We start from the raw sequence: 20,211 nt of genomic DNA, 5'->3' as shown, positions 1-20,211 counted from the left end.
TTGTGTGTGGGTCTGTGTGTACAGACATAAACAGCATTTTTGCTGTTCACAGGAAAACAGCAGAGGGTGGTCTGACATATAAGGTTTATTACGTAGTCCTTGGTTAAGCAGTATTTGAATCACTGTTTTCAATAATTCATGCAACTTTATATGAGGTGGTGCTAAGGGAGCTGAGATTTTTTTTTTTTTTTAAGTGCATAAAACTCCAATACATGTTGTACATGACATATCAGAGACCATGAGCATATAATATATTCCTTTAATATATGTGACCAGTGGAAGTACCACAATATGTATTGAATATGGCAGTATTAATATATTATTCACACAGAACATGTAAATGAAGGGTTTAGAAATACAACTGCATTTAACACCTTTTTTGATGTGAATTTGAGAAGCTTTGTACTCCATAAACTACACCTCAAGTATCTTGTTTTGTTCTTCTTTTCTCTTTTAACTATTCAAATACTGCATGAAAATCAGTGATCCTCAGCAGTATGTAAATCCTTTAGCACTTATATGCAAAGTCAAACAAACAACCTTTTTTGCATAAGGTGAATACCATAACTATATTTACAAATGGAAAACACCAGAGGGTAGTATTTATTTAGTTTCCAAGATATTTGGAAACAGTAGAGCATTCTGGCTGCTGAATCCAAAAGGATGCAGGTGACCACTTAAAACCCTCTCTGTCAAATGTAGTCTATCCCAGCACACTTCTATTGGAGAGCACGTGAGAAAGCTGAGGTTCAGATCACATGAGCTACCTGGACAAGACTGAAAAGTGTAATATCATTAAGGAAGCAAAAGATAAGAACTAAACTGGCAAGCTTTGCTTCTATAGCAGATCTGAATTATTAACACTGCAAAACAGAAGCAATGAAACCTTGAGAGTCACTTTGCAGGGATGAAATGAATAATTTAGGAAAGCTACTGTCTGCTGTCTCCTTGTTATTAAATAGGCAGTTGGAAATGACTGGAAATGACTGAGAGCAGTAAAGCAAAGGCTGTTGAAATAGCACCTCTGCACAGCTTGGGCTTCTTTGCTTGAGCTGGGCCATGCTGTTAAAATTAACTAGAGGAAAAAACAATTTCTCTAACACTTAATCTCAGTGCTTGGTTGGAAACTTATCTACCCATATTGTTAGAATTGTCTTCTGTCAAACAACAGATCTGAAAGTTTCTTATACGAGCTGATATGCTGGTGATGTTTACTGTTTTAATAAGAGAATCCAAGTGTCTAGTTATAGGGGTCCGTAGTTCAACCTCTAAATTTAGTTTAGTTGCTTTTTTGCCCTAGTTTTCAGATTTATCTCCAAAAGAATAAATCTTATTACTCTCCATTGATTGTCTATCATTTCAATTTAATGTACACATGAATTGGCCATAAAAGCTTACTATTAGCCAGATTTATTCACCAGATATCCATACAGTGTATATTATGGTATTGTTTTTGCTACTGACATTTTTGTCAGGAAACAAGAACTAATTCTGTGAGATGAGTAGAGCTGATAGCATTTGGTTGCAGTTGTATAATTAAGCTTTGCCAGAAAAAAAGTTCTTATGTAATACTTTTTATTTTCTTATGCAATACTTTTTAATTTCTCATGCAATATTTATGTTCTTATGTAACATTTGAAGTAACTAGTAACCCCAGCTTAGGATCATAGAGTTGTTTATGTTGGAAAAGACCTTTCAGATCATCAGGTCCAGCCATTAACACAACACTGCCAAAGCCACCACTAAACCATGGTCCTCAGTACCACATCTACAGGGCTTTGAAATCCCTCCAGGGATGGGGACACAACCACTTACCTGGGCAGCGTGAGCCAGGGTCTGACAGCCTCTTCTGGGAATAAATATCCAATCTAAACCGTCTCTGGCACAACTGAAGCCCATTTCTGCTTGTTCTATTGCTTGTTCATTGGGAGAATAGACCAACTCCCCTCCTCTCCAACCTCCTTTCAGGCATTGTAGAGAGCCAGGTCTCTTCTCACCTCAGTTCCCTCAGTCACTCCTTGTAAGACTTGTTCTCCAGACTCTTCTCCAGCTCCTCTGCCCTTCTCTGGACAAACTCCAGCCCCTCCATGTCCAGTTATGAACCTAAACTAAACAAAAGGACATCTAAAGTCAGAGGTCTCTTGAAATGAGAAAAGTGCTGTTTTGTCATCTCTACAACTCTTTTCATTATGAGCATTAGCAATTTCCATTCTTCTCTCCTTATTTTGTTCACATCAAACATCACAGGGATAATGCTTACTTAGCACTCAGGGGGGTTGTGAAGATTAATTAGTTAATATTCTTGGTGTGTGTCAAAGTTGGAAAGCTCGGTGTAACTACTGAGCATTTGTGTATACAGGAAAGATGAAAAGCAGAACCATCTTCTACCTGTATACGATTTCTAGAGGTGAAATGCTTATTCTATAGAAAGCCTACAAAATGACATTTTAATAGTTGAGCTCTCTACAGAAAATGCTATTTAAGACATCCAAACATCTATTTTTGCTTTTGAACCTGGGTGAAGAAATAATTGAAAACTGCCAATTCTATTAGGAGAAAAGAAATAAATGCTTTGTTATGTTGTTTGGTTAGATTACAATGGAAATGAGGGACAGAAAATGTTCCACTTGGAGTTTATAATGCAAAAAAAAGTATTTAAGATGTTTATGCCTTGAATTTTCTTCCAGGGTCCTGCCACTCATCTCATTTCACACTGCTTATTTTGTACAACAGGTCTTGATCTAAACTGTAGTAAAGGCACTGGATATTTCTACTGCTTGCAGTTGTTTATAGTTAATTTGCCTGAAGCAAAAAGAGAATATTTGGGCATTTTTTTCAGATCAAAGATAAATAACAGATAATTAAAAAAAAAATAAATAAATTATTAATTGCTGTGTGAAATAATAAACATAATAAAACTCACCACCACCAAACAACAAAAACAAAGCACAAACCAACTTTATACTGAAAGGCCATAAACTGTGGTTTTTACAGCCATAAAATGAATGTTCTAGAAATGCCTCTTCCAATACTTACTGTTTTAGAAGTTATTCTGGATTAGCATCAAGAAAGGGTCACTAGATGACATATGCACATAAGGAAATGTATATACAGCTGTATTACAGAATCACAAAATGACAATGTTAGCGGTTGGTTGCAAATTTCATTGGTGACAGTAGAGCAGTGCACTGGGAGGAAGCTCTCATCAGAAGACTAAAAAATAAATCAAGTATCAGCAGAAATTTGTACAGCAATTGCACCTTCCCATATGTAGCTGAGAAGACGCCAACCCCTTTAAGCACAGATACCTAATCTGAGTATCCTCTGAAGAGCTGCCTTTTTTTTTTTTTCCTCATTACATAATATGTACATACAGCATTAGTGAAAGGTAATTTGAAATCCCTTGAGATGCATTTCTATATATTAGTCCAATAATTACTTGATCACTCATTTCCTTCCCTTTCCTCTCACATATGGTTTACTGAAAGCTAAACTAAGGAATCATAAGTGAACTATGCTTTTTCATGTCCGCTTGCACATCATTCATTTAGTGACACAGGTGTTAAAAAAATAAAATAGAAAAACAATTATATTTTGTGTAATAGTACAGATAACACAATCCAATCTGAAAGTTGCATGTATGTTTGTAGCTATTATTTGTCTAAAATAACTAGGGCTCTAGCACCAAACCTGGCATTTGAAAATAAATTGAATCAAATATTTAAACTTATTAAGGTAATGGTGCAATATGAATCAGACTGTAAGTATCTAAGTAGGAGTGTAAAAGCCTTCTTATCTTTGGTTACCATGCCAATGACACCTAGGTACCAGACGACGTCATTTGCGTGAGAATTCGATCAGCAGACAGCATTGTGTTTTTTTTAAGAAAGCACTGCTGGCTGAAAAAATGGTGCCTGGTGGTACATCGCAGCTCTCCATAAAAAGTGCTATAGAAAGCTTGCTAGCTTGGACAAGTTTCAAAATCAGCAAGCCACCTCCTGAAGAAAAAGTTGCTCAGAAAAACAAGGACATTTTCAACATTGTCATGACTCCTGATCGCATCCCTAAGTTTTTCATCCCTTCTCTGGACATAGAGCATATTTCCTTTCAATGGGAACCAGAGGAAGACACTGTAGAGAATTCTTCTGAGAGAGGAGTCTCGGATAAAGTTCTTCAAAAGCGCAGAACAACTAGAAGCAAATCTGAATCCTATATCAGGAAAGATGCATTGTGCAAAGGAGAGAATCTGGACAGAAGAGGAACTCTGTGCTTTACAGACCAAATTACTTTCCCTGGTGACCTAGAGAGAGCTGCACATCATTCTGACCCAGCAACCAGAGCTGCCCTCTCTTTGCCCCACCTCTCCAAAATCACCACTCCATATGGGTTTCTCACACTGGGTGAGAGTCCCAGTACTAGAAGGAAAGAGTCTCTCTTCTTTCAACATGATTCTGAAGAGCTTAAAATCCTCTTGTCACAAAGGAAGAAGACCAAGACTCTTGTAAGGAGCTCATCCAGCCCTTTCAGCGAACTTCAACAGACCATTCAGCCTTCAGCCACTCCTTTTAAGACCAGGCGGGCTGCTTCCTGCGAGGCAGTCTGCAACAGTCAGCTTTCTCCTCTACAGTGCAAATCCAATGTGGAAATATACCCTGTGAAATGCGAGAAGAAGAGGTTTCAGCTGCCAATGAAGAGGCGCCTGGCCAGCATCAAGCTGATACGATCTGGCAGTGAAATGAACTGGCTGTGCTAAAGAGCACACAGAGTTGTCCCAGCTCTACAGTCCTGTGAAATTGTAAAAGAGACAGTCTTCCACAGCGGTGTGCAAATGTGAGGTTGCAGCCCATGTTCAGCCTTGCCAGCTCCTGAAAAAGGCCAGACAAACAAGCAGAAAGACCTTGCTCATGTTTGGCAGGTTGAACAGATCTCCTGTTTCCTCAAATCACACTCAGTGCCTCTGAGTCTGTTAAACTGCAAGCAAAGGCAGGGCTAACCAAAATAGGACATTTTCCAAGGGGGATGCTGTCTTTTCTGGTCATACCTCAATAATCTATAAGAAGGAAGGAAATTATGGCTTCAAAAGTAAATTGCAAAGACACACAATGTCTGCTTTTAGAATAGCAATGCTGGTTTCAGACTGATAGCAAACTTGAAAAGAAGAAACACACTAGCTAGTCAGGTAAAAGTTGTTTTTCTTTTCTTTCCTTTCTTTTCTTTCTCTCTTTTCTTTCTTTCTTTTCTCTTCTTTTCTCTCTTTCTTTTCTTTCTTTCTTTCTTTTCTTTTCTTTCTTTCTTTTCTTTCTTTCATGTTAGAATGTAAGTGAAAAGTGATTAAGACTTAATTTGTCCCAGGGTGTTTGCAGCATGTAGTTGCAAGTAGTCACATCTGGCAGGAAAGTGCTGGCTGGGTGGGATATACAGGTGCTTGCCTTGCCTGTGACAGTGAATACCAAGCTGATCTCTCTGTTTTTGACAGATACGCCTATTTTATTCACTCTTGTAGTTACTCATTCAACACAGCTGAAATTAGGGGGAAAACAATGTGATTTGTTTAACTTATTACCAGTGTCAAACACAATACTATTTATAACCTGTCATTTTTCCCATTATAAGTAAACCAAATAAAATCTGTTTTTCTTTAATAGCCTTTCTTGTCCTTGCTGTTACCTTTATTTCTTCACAGATTTGTCCTTACTTTAAAACTGAAAAGGGAAATAAACACAGCCATGAATATTCAGTGTCTGCAGAACATGTGTTTCTGATCCTGTTTGTTAACCCTAATGTGTTTTGCAAGGTGAATTAAAACCATGAGTGAAAAACTTTCAGTGGCAGCTAGAAATATCCAACGATATCTGAACACTGAACTGAGTTTTCTTGTATGAAATTACCATATTCAAGCTGCTAGTCTCCAGCTAAGCAAAACTTGTCTGCTGCTGAATTTCAAAGAAAGACAACTTAAAGTACCTGTGAGCCTTTCCTAGGATAAAGACCTGTCCTAAGTTGTAAGCAAAACAGAGGTAGGAGGCAATGAAATCTGCTGAAATCCAGTAGTGTAGTTTATTTGAGTTAATATACATAGAATATGGATAAAGGCAACAGTGTCTTCAATAAGAAAAAAAAAAATTACTTTAGCTGACAGGAGAGCACTGTAACATTTGGAGTTAGAAATATATATTATATAGTTTTGCATTTAATTTATATGTGTTGCATAATCTGTAGTTTGTAATTTAAAAACTACCAAGCAGTCTTGGTTCAAGGGAAAGGATTTGCTGTCTAAAGAGATGAGATTTTCCCTGTTTTACAGACACAGGATAAATTCTGTACAGCAAATATTCTCCAGTAGTCCATGGAACTCACATTCTAAATAATCAGAAATGATCTGGCTCTGCTTCCCTGGCTGTGCAGCAGCACAGAAACTGTGGTGTGTGAAATGAAATATGTATGTGAAATTGAGTAAATTCACAGATGGCCAGCTCCTGTAACTGCAGCACAGGTATTGAACCCTGGGGATCCGGACTCCCTTTATACTCTAAAGTATGATTCATCTCATCTCCTACAGAAGACATCTAAAACTCATCAGGTGTTTACACAATAGCCTTTGTCCAGAAGAATCCCACTTAAACATCATCACATTCTTACAGGATGCCAAGGGCAAGCCCCGAGTTCTCAGCTAAGGGTTTTGTACAAAAGACCATTACTCTGCTTTTGAAATAGCACCAAATAAGACTATTTTAAAAATTATTATTTTAGTATTGTAAAAATTAAGGAAAAAATAATTAGCAGAAATATGCTGGACCTGAGAAAACGTAAAAGTCTTGTTGAAGATATATTTCCTGTTTTGCCTTGTTATTCAGCAGATTTCTGTGAAAGGTGACCATGACTGAAAGTCTTACCAGTAAAATTTATCTGAAGTATAAATGAAATTACTCTCTGCACACCATAATTGAAATTAAGTGACCCACACAGACCAACACAAATTCCTGCTTACATTGACAAATGCATCAGCTATACGTAGGCATTTTCCATGGAAAAGAGTGTTTACAACAGAATGTTTGATGTTAGAATCTTTTTCAATTTCAAACAGCTTACCTTGGATACAATAAAAATTTTTATCCCTTATGCAGAGTGATGGTACATATTTGTTGCAAGAGTTATGTTTGGTGCAGTTTAGCTCTGTCTAGGATTCCCTCACCTTACAACTTTGTTTTGTTTATTTTCTCCTATGCATCCTACACATAAGCAGAGTGGAGTGTACAACTTGTCTCTGATGACTCAGCAGCTCAGAGCTGAATGGATGCTTGGTGACATGATATTGAGGTACTTTGCTGTTGCTCACTGCTGTGCCCCACATTTAAACACTGAGGGAAAACACACATCAGCAACTTGCTATCCAATTCCCTTTGGATTTCTAGGATTCATTCAGATAGCTCCTCTTTTGCTGCTGCTCTGCTAATTATTTCTTCATAGTTCTTTATTTGAGCTTTTTGATGTATCACAATGAATTTGAGAGGATATTATTAATTCCCCATTTGCTGGCTATCACAGTTTTGGAGTTCTTCCCTGACAGGGGGATGGGTAATAGAAGGAGATGGCTGAGAGTTATATGGAACTGAGTGTAGAGGCAGCAGATAAAGTGGTTATCACTTCTTATTGTAGGAGATTGAAAAAAATGGACAGCTGAGGGGAGGGACCTTACAAAGACACTGTGTTGTCTTGAGGAGTTCATCTATCTTCTGAAAAAGGACCTGGTGTATGTTCTTTTCTCCCCATGGTGATGACCGCTGAACTATTTACTCTTTAACTCACCTCTTTCTCCTTATTTCCAAGATGCAAACACACTTGTTGTCACATATAGAGCTTGTTTCTTGTTATTACTCTTGTCAATGGAAGTATTCCCAGGAAGGGAGTGGTAATAGTGTTTCATACTTGGGTGTCATCCCAAATTTTCAGTCATTGAAACAACAGCATTTGAGACTTAATTCCTGTTTTTCCATGTTAATAGCTTCCTTATATGAGTAACTGAAATGTTGGAGGCAAAAAAAAACCCCAAACTAATCACCTAGAAAATACATTTATTTTAAAAACAGTGTTGGAACAAGCTTACAAAAAAGGCATACTCTGAGATATCCTGCAGCAAACAGAAATCAGATTCAATGACCTATGAATTCCCTTTCAGTTTAAATGCTCACTGTGCATTGGCAAGTTCTGTAGTGCAATCAGGCAAAGCAAGGCAATCTAGAAAATCAGGATGTGTACCTTTTCCTAATTAATGATCTATGAATATCCATAAATGTCACTAAGACTTGTTTAATTTTCAATTGTGCACATCATGTACTTTGTGATACTAGTGGCCACTATCACTTCAGCAAACGTTTCATAAGAGCATTAAAATTTTTTTTTGGACACTAGGGGAATAAGGGAGCAAGGTCATCTGTAGTGTTTATGTGTGGGGAGGAATTTTAATTTTATTTTACCTTCAATAAGAATCTTAACACTGTTTTAAAGATTTCTTAAGGGGTATGGGTTGTTTTTTTGTTCTTTGTTTTGTTTATTTTCTCCTATGCATCCTACACATAAGCAGAGTGGAGTGTACAACTTGTCTCTGATGACTCAGCAGCTCAGAGCTGAATGGATGCTTGGTGACATGATATTGAGGTACTTTGCTGTTGCTCACTGCTGTGCCCCACATTTAAACACTGAGGGAAAACACACATCAGCAACTTGCTATCCAATTCCCTTTGGATTTCTAGGATTCATTCAGATAGCTCCTCTTTTGCTGCTGCTCTGCTAATTATTTCTTCATAGTTCTTTATTTGAGCTTTTTGATGTATCACAATGAATTTGAGAGGATATTATTAATTCCCCATTTGCTGGCTATCACAGTTTTGGAGTTCTTCCCTGACAGGGGGATGGGTAATAGAAGGAGATGGCTGAGAGTTATATGGAACTGAGTGTAGAGGCAGCAGATAAAGTGGTTATCACTTCTTATTGTAGGAGATTGAAAAAAATGGACAGCTGAGGGGAGGGACCTTACAAAGACACTGTGTTGTCTTGAGGAGTTCATCTATCTTCTGAAAAAGGACCTGGTGTATGTTCTTTTCTCCCCATGGTGATGACCGCTGAACTATTTACTCTTTAACTCACCTCTTTCTCCTTATTTCCAAGATGCAAACACACTTGTTGTCACATATAGAGCTTGTTTCTTGTTATTACTCTTGTCAATGGAAGTATTCCCAGGAAGGGAGTGGTAATAGTGTTTCATACTTGGGTGTCATCCCAAATTTTCAGTCATTGAAACAACAGCATTTGAGACTTAATTCCTGTTTTTCCATGTTAATAGCTTCCTTATATGAGTAACTGAAATGTTGGAGGCAAAAAAAAACCCCAAACTAATCACCTAGAAAATACATTTATTTTAAAAACAGTGTTGGAACAAGCTTACAAAAAAGGCATACTCTGAGATATCCTGCAGCAAACAGAAATCAGATTCAATGACCTATGAATTCCCTTTCAGTTTAAATGCTCACTGTGCATTGGCAAGTTCTGTAGTGCAATCAGGCAAAGCAAGGCAATCTAGAAAATCAGGATGTGTACCTTTTCCTAATTAATGATCTATGAATATCCATAAATGTCACTAAGACTTGTTTAATTTTCAATTGTGCACATCATGTACTTTGTGATACTAGTGGCCACTATCACTTCAGCAAACGTTTCATAAGAGCATTAAAATTTTTTTTTGGACACTAGGGGAATAAGGGAGCAAGGTCATCTGTAGTGTTTATGTGTGGGGAGGAATTTTAATTTTATTTTACCTTCAATAAGAATCTTAACACTGTTTTAAAGATTTCTTAAGGGGTATGGGTTGTTTTTTTGTTTGTTTGTTTTGTTTGGGTTTTTGTTGTTGTTGTTGGTTTGGGGTTTTTTGTTGTTTTGTTTTTTAATTTCAGCTTGAACTAATTGAAAGAACTAGTTGGAAAATGTGAGCCTCGAAAAAATTCTGTGCAATCATCTATCTATCTATCTATCTATCTATCTATCTATCTATCTATCTATCTATCATCTATCTATCTATCTGTCTGTCTATCTATCTATCTATCTATCTATCTATCTATCTATCTATCTATCTTGTCTGTCTGTCTGTCTGTTTTTCTGAAAGCAGGAATTAATTGAAGTCCAAGCAAATTTTGACTTGAGCTTGTATTTGTTCCTGTGATTAGGTATATAACTGTCCTTATTGTTTCTTTTCAATCTTAGTTTAAATTTGATCTGTATTTTAAAATTTCTTACTATATTGCTTTGTGATTCTAGATCAATGTATTTTCCTAAACTGCTACGTAATATTGGTCTCTGCCATTTAAACTGCAAGCACACATCATCACACAGTTGTCTGTATTTTGCTGGTGATTGTAATGGCTTCTTATTCTGCATATAGGTTGAAAATCCATTTGTAAATTGCTTTAGGCTATTTCCAGATGCAAGTTCTATGTATATAGTTGATAATAACTATAGTGCAATTCCTATTTTGTTTTAGTTTGCTTTTTTTTTTTCTTCTTCTTCTTTTTTTTTTTTTTTTTTTTTTTTTTTTAATTGAACAACTGAAATACAACAGAGTGATGATTTTTCTTCTGCATTCTCTCCATGTGTACTGCTGGTGGTGCAATCTTACACATTAGATAATGTAATGACTTTTATCCATCTATAGTAAAGTTATACAGTGTTGTGAAGTCCATGAAATATTAAACTCAAATAAACAGGATGCTCATTACTCTAATGTATAATGAGAAAGTAAATTAAGTAACTGACATTTTAATAAAAAAATACTTTTTGCAGTTTGTATTTACCGCATCATGGTGGTAATCCATTTAAACCCAATAAACAACATGATTAAATGGCTCATGCAATGAGAAGATCTTTCTAGAGTCTTTTTCCCTGACTATTCACGTGGAAACTTGCTTGGAATTTCCTGACATTTTCTTTTTGGCTGCCTGTAAACATGGAAGTATTATTATATCCTCTGTACAACATTTTCATTTCACATAATACCAGAAGAGTTGAAACTTGGAACAAATTACTAACATGTAGTGCAGTTTACAGATAGTGGGAAAATGGAATGATGAAGCTGAGACTACCTTTTCATTAATGTACGGTGGGAATTAACTCCAAACTTGTGCAGTATCTCATAGTAGAGCAGACGAAGGAGAATTTAAGCAAAAAATTCACCATCTTAGATACAGGACGCCCTTTTTCTTCATAGATGACCTTCAGTGTCTATCAAAAGTGATGCTGAATGCACAGAAGAAGGACAAAGAGAAAAAACCCCACACATTTAAATAAATGAAATGCATATTTTCATAGTAAATATCTGTCCCTTCTTCCAAAAATATAAATAAATAGAAATTTTAACTAGCATGAATATTCATTACAGCCTTTGAAAAGATTTCATAGGTGGTCAAAACATTTGCACTGAATGTAGGTTTGTTATTGTGTATTGATCCTTGGGAGATGAGTTGCATTTTATTCTAACCACCCTTTTCATTCCCTTTTTAAAAAAAAAAAGTAATCTGAAGATGTTAAAATGTCCCATTTAATACCTTCAAAATTCTTCAGAAATAAAAAAGTAAATGGTAAAAAATTAGAAGGGAAATTACCAAATTCAATGAAATTATTACAATTTATTTCAATCTTCAATATTCCCCAGATTTAAAATTCTAATACAGTTTAAAATTTGAAATAAATAAGTCTCACATCATGGGCTTTTTCTAGGGGGAGACTCTGTAACACTTAAGATTTTATGGGAAGAGAAAATAACTCTATTTATTACTTTTAATTAAGTAAACATAATCTAAAATACTATAGTAGTACCCAGAACTTCCTACCAGCTGACTCTCATGTCTCTGTTCAATGAATGCATAATCTGAGAAAGGGAGGTATTTTATTTCCCTATTATGAATCAGAGACACCAAGGATTATGATTTTCTTAAAAGAGATTAATGTTAGTCCCTGAATGAGTCCTGAAAGTTGTACAGACATGAACTGATTGACCACTCTGATCTGTTACTGTATGTGTACAGAAATGATGGAACAGGTCTGCACTAGTATATTAAACAATATCTGGGAGTATTAATCTACAATATTTTTTTTTAAAAAATAATCTTAGTGCAGTCACTGGCAGGCTTTTGGCTTATGTTGATTGGTATCCTGAAGAATTTCCTGGTAGGTTTGACACAGCACAGGCCAATAACCCAAGTGGTTGCACCAAAACTTTCATGCAGCCACTCACCTTCTAAGGCAGAAGTGGTTTAATAAGTGTGGTTTCAGCCCAGTCTGTGACTGGGCACATCTCTGAGTAGACTAGGTTTACTTGCAAAGACATTACTTCCGAATTCTGATGGAGATGTGCAAGTAGGTGTCTGGTTAATGTCTGTATATTCCTGTGATGTCCATATCATTCAGCTGGAAGGAGAAGCATTACAGATGGGCATTTCTGAGATGGAAGTTGCACCCATTACTTTAGCATTTCAGAGGAGTTTTTACACTATTGCTTTTCCTTATATTCAATATTTGAATTTGTGTCAATTAAAACACATGCACAAAACTTCCATGGTCTTTCTAGACATTTGTTTAAAAACTGATAGTAACCTGACCAGGGTTGTCTAAACACTATGGATTCATACAATAAACATCATCACCTCAATTAAGGATAGCTGACATGCAGATACATTGTAGAAATTAGCACATACAGTAGAAGAGTTATCAGCACTACATGGCTCTGCAAAACTAATGCTTAAATTGAGGGTAGCAGACTGATTTTGAATTTTCTAGTTGGATGCACATATTATCTGCACCACAGCTGGATGTTGGGGAAATTCTGGGTGCAAAGTGTCCTCTTTTCCTGTTGCTTATTACATACAAAGGAAGTGAAGGCATTTACCCCAAAATGAACCACACTACAGCCAAGCAGATGTAGAGACCAGTGTAGATGACAGAGTGACCAGGACCTTTCTCTGTGCTGCAGGCAAGCACACATACAGTCATTGGGTCACAGAGGGAAACTTAGAAATAATTTGCATCTTCAGCATTTAATGTCTAGTGGTGAGGCCAGCAAAGGACAATGAAAAGATCAGGACATGTCCCTGCTTCTGCTAGATCAAGGCAAAATATTTCATGCACGAGATATGAACTCTTTCATTCACAGTCACTGGCCAAAATAATAAGTAATTTTGAATGCAAGCTTTCACCATGCTTTTCCCTTCCCTTCTCTTCTCTTCCTTTCCCTTCCCTCTTTGTATCAGAGTGCTCTTAGTTGGGAGTGTGAAATCTAGTCATAGCATTCCAGGTTCTTTCTTCATCATGTCAGTATTGAATGTGGAATATATCAAGAATTCACTTGTGAACAGTTCATAGAATCATCATAGAATCCTAGGGGTTGGAAGGGACCTCGAAAGATCATCTAGTCCAACCCCAACAGTTGGTGACAAGTGCTTAAAACTTCTGTGGTAAGAAATAAAAAGTATTTTGCTAACACATTGTTTTGTTTCCTCCTGTAATTCTAACTGAAATTTATACTCATAAGTCCTGCTATACTCCAATATGGGTACCATTGGAACTATTTCTGCTTTATTGCAAAGATGACTCAAACTCTCATAAGAGATAGGAAGAAAGCGTACTGTAAATGGCTGCTACATTTTGCTATGTTCATGGTGAAACACGTGATCCTGAGGGCAACTGTTTTATCTCTACTCTGTTGTTATGTGATGAAGGGTTCTGACTAAGGAAAGAATTTAAAATATTAAAGCAGACATGCACCATGACCGTAGAGGCTTAGCTGAAAAAACACAAAAGGGATCACAGTCACATTTCATAATCAAGACAGACAGAGCATGAAACTGAGGGGAACTTTTAACTTTATCTGAAGTCTAAGTTTCCATCTGCATTTTGTCTTTCTTTCACCACTAGAGACAGAGAAAGCCTCAGGAAAACACATGTACAGCTGAGCTGTACTCAAGTTATGTGAGATGATAGTGACCATCAGTCTGAAGTCTCAGAATATTCTTCGCCTTATATTGAACATTAATAAGCTGACAAAGTGAGTATTTTAACTTGTTGCAATGATTACTATAGACAGTATGGCTAAGCATGGCCTGTGGTAAACCAAGGATGTTATTATTTTCTGTCTTATTCTTGGCAGCATATTTATTTTTTCCTTATTTCTTGCATAGTAAAAAGTAGATCCATTAAAACAGAACAGAACAATGCCAAATTATTAGACTTGTGCAGTCAGTTAAAAGCAGATTTCAATGTTTCTCTTTGATTGTATGTATACAAATATGACATTTATACCTCTGAAGTCTGCATGGGGCCTTTTGCTATGCCAGGGAGAGACAAGCTTGCTGAACAGGATGTTCAAACAAACCCCTGCTTCAGTGTCCCCAGACACTGAACACATTGCTGCAGTGCAGGTTCCCACTTCAGCTGTACAAGTGACAGAATACCACAGGAACATTTAGATGTGTGGGAATACTGTAGTAACAGAATTTAAGCTGATGTAAACCACCATACAGTTTTGCTGAGAGATACTGAGTAACCAGAAGCTGAAAATCTAACCTAGAATGACAATAAGGAAAAGCAAAAGTCTCCCTCTGAATAGGTGTCAGTGCTACTCACTACAAATACAGCTGGGAAGACAAGACTAATTTTATCTTATGTGTACATGTGACCCAGGTCACTTCGGATTTTTCTGAGGGAAAAAGAAGAGAAATGGGAACTTCCCAGGAACCTCATCTGATTTGGCTTGAATGTCTTAGTTAAATTAAGAATAATAATGTACTAGAAATAGCTAAATTAATAAACAGCAATACAATGGGGTATCCAGAGGAACATCTTCATTTCAGCAAAATCACAGTCCAAACAGGCATCACTTGCATGTCAATGCTTGTGTTAATTTAAAAGAATCAAAGAAAGCTATAATAGCCACTTATATCCACATTATTAACTTAATAGTGAAAAATACGAGTTTTCTAGTCTTGAATTTCAGATGTTTGTCAATGCAACATGGCATGAGATCTCCCAGCAGGAAAGTGCTTCCCCACCGACAATGTCACTGGACTATGTTGGTAACTGTTCTGTATTGCTAATCTCTGTATCTCTGCTTTCTCTTTTCTTTCCTGTCTCTGTTTTCCTCCCTGTCCTATCCACTTTAGGGACTTTGTTGTGTTACTCTAATAAAAGTTTGGTGTGCACATGACATCTGACCTCATTTGTGTCTTGATTTCACCATTTGTGATCACCTTTAAAGCTTTTCTCAGGTCCTCCAGGACAACAAAGGGTGCAGCTGCTTATCCCGGGAGGGGCAGGCAGAGTCCAGCCACACCCAGCCTCTCACCTGAGTGAGGAGGGTTAGAAAGCAAGGGGGTTCTGCTCCATCTCTCTTAAGACCACACACCAGCCCCAGTGCCCAACTGTGGACCCGATATGGTGTTATCTTTGTTTTGTTCTGACGAGATTGTAAAAAATTGTCATGTATCCGAATATTGGATTGTGACAGACTGAGAGATTTGGGGCTGTTCAGCCTGGAGAAGAGAAGGTTCCAGGGAGACCTCAGTCTTCCAGTAGCTGAAGTGGGCCTGCAGGAAAGCTGTGGAGGGACTTTTTACAAGGGCTTCTAGTAAGAGGACAAGCCATAATGGATTAAAAATGGAGGAGGGGAGATTTAGGTTAGACATTAGGAAGAAATTTTTTAGTGTGAGTGTGGTAAGACACTGGTCTAGGTTGCCCAGGGAAGTAGTGCAAGTCCCATCCCTGGAAGTGTTTAACATCAGGTTAGATGTGGCTTTTAAAAACCTGGTGTACTGGGAGATGTCCTTGCCCATGCAGAGGGGTTGGATCTAGATAACCTTTAATGTCCGTTCCAACCCAAACTATTCTATGATTCTACTTGATACGAAAGTTTCAACAACAATAGAGGACTCGCATGAATGAAATGAAGTTGCATGGTGGTTAGTGGAATTATTCTAATTTATACATGTAAAGTACAAATGAGAAGCTGAAAATAGGAAAGCTCTTTTTTATCACTAGACATCCAAATAGATGTTGATATTGCAGTAATTGTGTGGAGTACCAGCCTCTGTAGTAGCAGAAGAACAAGCTCAGGCTTCTTGTTACAACATTTAATTAAGAAAAACTGTCCAGATTTACACATGACTCCCTGAAAAAAAAACTTGGCCCAACAATTAAAAAAAAATAAATAATCTTATTTTAGCATTTTGGACAAATTTTAGACTAAAAGATAAATCCTTCCTACTGAAGGGATATATTATGTAAGATATCTTGGGAGTGGAGTGTTTAGGTACCTCCATGCTATTTCCTGAAATGAAATTGCCAGGACACATAAAGCATAAGGTCTGAGGTGACAGTCAAGACTAGATACTTTGGTTGAAGCTTCTCAACAAACCTTTACTACTGAACAGGCTAATGACAGGACAGAAGTGACTCATTCATTGCTGCAGTAACCTTTACCTGGTACAAAACAGGAGAGGTTGGATTTACATCACAAGTTGTTTGCTTATGCATCACTTGCCTGTCATTATGCTCTCCCTCTGATAGATTATTCCATTAAATGGTCCAGAAATAGAATTAACGTCACAGGTCACATCTGCTACTATAATAATTTGCCTATCTACTATTTTCAGCTGAGAAGGTAAGCCAAAAAAGCATTCATGTTATACAAAGCATCACAAATTATTTCAAGATCTTCTTCAAACAGACAGTGAAATAGCAAACAAACCAGCAATAGCTTCTGAGAACTCAGCAGAGAAATCAAATTCTTCAGATGAACTGTAAGAGGAAGTTCCCAGTTGGCTGAGCTGAAATAAAAAGCTTGCAAAGCTTTTTACACAGACCTACCACAAACTCAGAGCTCACACCACACTGTGGCATTGCTACCACCTGCACTGGTGCATAACTGGAGGGAGCAGGCACACAACCTAAATGTAGATGGATGACAAGGGCTAAAAGTTTAAGCAGAACTATTGTCCAGGTGGTAACCAAACAACAGAAGCAGTATAATGGATTAATCACAGTTTAAAAGCTAGTATTTGCAAAGTGGTTCACTTGAAGGGGTACAAAAGCCTGTAACTTGAAAGAGAAAATGTACACTGCTTGTTAAGTCTCCTGAATGGGACAGGAAGAAGTTATGTGTATAAGGTATATGACCAGTTCTTACAGCCAGGCTTAAAAGCTTTTTACCTTGTAGAGGATTACCTGGACAATCCAGAATTCTTCAGGTCCAAGATGTTTTCACAGAATCACAGAATCATCATGGTTGGAAAGGACCTCTGAGATCACCAAGTCCAGCCATCAACACACAAAAAAAACGCCAAGGAAACACAACCAACCACCCACACTCCACCAGAAAACACCTGAAAAAAAATCCCCTACAACCTCAGCCACTAGAGCATGCCCTGAAGTTCCACATCTACGCATTTCTTGAATACCTCCAAGGATGGTGACTCCACCAACTCCCTGGACAGGCTGTTCCAGTGCTTGACCACTCTCGTAGTAAAGAAATTCTTCCTAATATCCAATCTGAACATCTGCTGTGACTTCAGGCCATTTCCTCTGGTCCTGTCATTATTTACTTGGGAGAAGATGCCAACATCCACATCCCTACAATCTCCTTTCAGGAAGTTGTAGGTTTTATAAATACATTAGCCATAAAAGAAAGCCAGGGAGAATCTCCATCCCTTACTGGATGTGAGGGGGGAAATGGCAAGCAAGGATGAGGAAAAGGCTGAGATACTTGATGTCTTCTTTGCCTCCATCTTTAATAGTCAGACCAGCTTCCCTCAGGGTGTTCAGCCTCCTGAGCTGGACAGGGAGCATAATAACACCTCTCCCTCCCCGCAGCGCTGCCCCCAGAATCAGGAGGAAGTAGCTAATGATCTGCTTCTGCACCTGGACAAGACTATGGGTCTGGATGGGATCCACCCTAGGGTGCTGTGGGAGGTGGCAGGGGAGCTCACTAAACCTCTCTCCATCATTTATCAACAATCCTGGTCAACAGGGTAGCTTGGTTAATGTGATGCCCATCTACAAGAAGGGCCAGAAGAAGAATCTGGGAAATACAGGCCTCTCAGCCTGACCTTGGTAGTGGGAAAAATCATGGAGAGGCTCATCTTAAGTGACCTCCCACAAAAAGTGCAGGGCAGTCCAGGGATCAGCGCCAGCCAGCATGGGTTTATGAAAGGGAGGTCTTGCTTGACCAACCTGATTTCTTTGTATGACCATATGACCTGCCTTTTGGATGAAGGGAAGGCTGTGGACATTATCTACTTTGGACTTTGGAAAGGCTCTTGACACTGTCTCCTGCAGCATTCTCCTGAAGAAGCTGATGGATCATGGCATAGACAAGTGTACTCTTGACTCGGTAAAAAACTGGCTAGGTAGCTGGGCCCATAGAATTGTAGTGAATGGGGTCAAATCTACTTGGTGGCTGGTCACCAGTGGTATCCCTCAAGGCTCAGTTTTGGAGTGAGTCTTGTTCAATGTCTATCAATGATGTGGATGAGGGGATTGAGTGCACCCTCAGTAAGTTTGCAGACAACACCACACTGGGTAGTAGTGTTGATCTGCTAGAAGGTAGGAAGGTTCTGCAGAGGGACCTGGACAGGCTGGATTGATGGGACTAGCCCAATTGTATGAGGTTAAATAAAGCCAAGTGCAGGGTCCTTCATTTTTGTCACAACAACCCCATGCAAAGCTACAGGCCTGGGGAAGATGGTCCCTTTCAACCCCTAGGATTCTATGATTCTATAAGATTGGCTGGAGAGTGGCCCAGCAGAAAAGGAGCCAGGGGTGGTGGTGGACAGCTGGCTTAACACGAGGCCAGCTGTGTGCCCAGGTGGCCAAGAAGGCCAACAGCATCCTGACCTGTGTCAGGAATATCATGGCCAGCAGGTGTAGCAAAGTGATCTTAACTCTGTACTCGGCACTGGTAAGGCAGCACATCGAGTGAGGCAGAAGCACTCCTAAATGATCCACGTCCACTTAGTTATTTCTCTACTATTCTCTTTAGTTCTCTTCCCTTCAATATCCTGTAGCAACTACCATTCTGCCTCTTTACAAATAAACTTATTACAATTATATTCAGTATTCCAACCTGCAACTACGTAGCGCTGGATGTACCATTCACACGTTACTCCTCTACTGCCTCCAATATATCCAAGTTAATGCTCTGGCTATAGGTTTATGTCATATTCAAAGAATGGGAATATTTGAGTCTCTTAAAATCTAACTATTTTGAATGAATTTGACACCAGATATATTCACCACACCTTGAAATTTTTATGTATACACTCACATGGAGGCACAAAGATGAAAGAGAGCACTTGATAAGGCAGTATATAGTGATGACATTTGAGATTGTACAAAGACTCCAAAACAAAAGAAAGCCCTGCTATTATCTCATAACACTTCTTTAGATCTTCTTTAAATGCTATCGCAAAGAGCAGAGTTGGAGCTCCTTCCCTATGAAGACAGCTTGAGCAAGTTGGAGCTATTCAGCCTCAAGAAGAGTCTGGGGAGACCTTTTAGTGGCCTTCCAGTGCCTGAAGGTGTCTTATAGTAAAGCTGGGGAGGGGCTTTCAAAAAGGGCAGTGATAGGAAAAGGGATGATGGTTTTAAACTGAAAGAGGGTAGATGTAGGTAAGACATCAGGAAGAAATTCTTCACCATGGGGATGGATGGTAAGGTGCTGGAACAGGTTGCCCAGGGATGTTGTGAATGCCCCCTCCCTGGAGGTGGTTCAGGCCAGGTTGCACAAGCCTGGTCCAAGTGGGAGGTGTCCCTGCTCATAGCGGGGGGGTTGGAGCCCAACGATCTTTAAGGTCCCTTCCAACCTTAACCATCCTGTGATTCTACGATTCTGGCATCTCAGCATGGGACCTCCAGGGGCAAAGCAGCCCAGGCTCACCCAACTGGATGATTCTTCAGGGGCTTGGGGAACACTTGTGCCTGCTTTGTCACGGGAGCCCTTGGGACCCCCCTGCTGTTGTTTGGGGGTGCTGCGGCCTTGGTTCCCCAGCAGTGATTGGCCGGTTGGCAGGTGTGGCTGTGATGCCATCACAATGAGGGCAGCTCTAAAAGGCCCAGCAGCAGCAGCTGTGCCCCAGTGCTCCTTGGCCAGGTGAGTGTGCAGGCAGGGGGAGGCTGGGC

The sequence above is a fragment of the Chaetura pelagica genome, unplaced genomic scaffold (genome assembly GCF_000747805.2).
Source record: "Chaetura pelagica isolate M959 unplaced genomic scaffold, ChaPel_1.0 scaffold121, whole genome shotgun sequence".
Taxonomy (NCBI): domain Eukaryota; kingdom Metazoa; phylum Chordata; class Aves; order Apodiformes; family Apodidae; genus Chaetura; species Chaetura pelagica.
Note: the sequence above shows the minus strand (reverse complement) of the source record.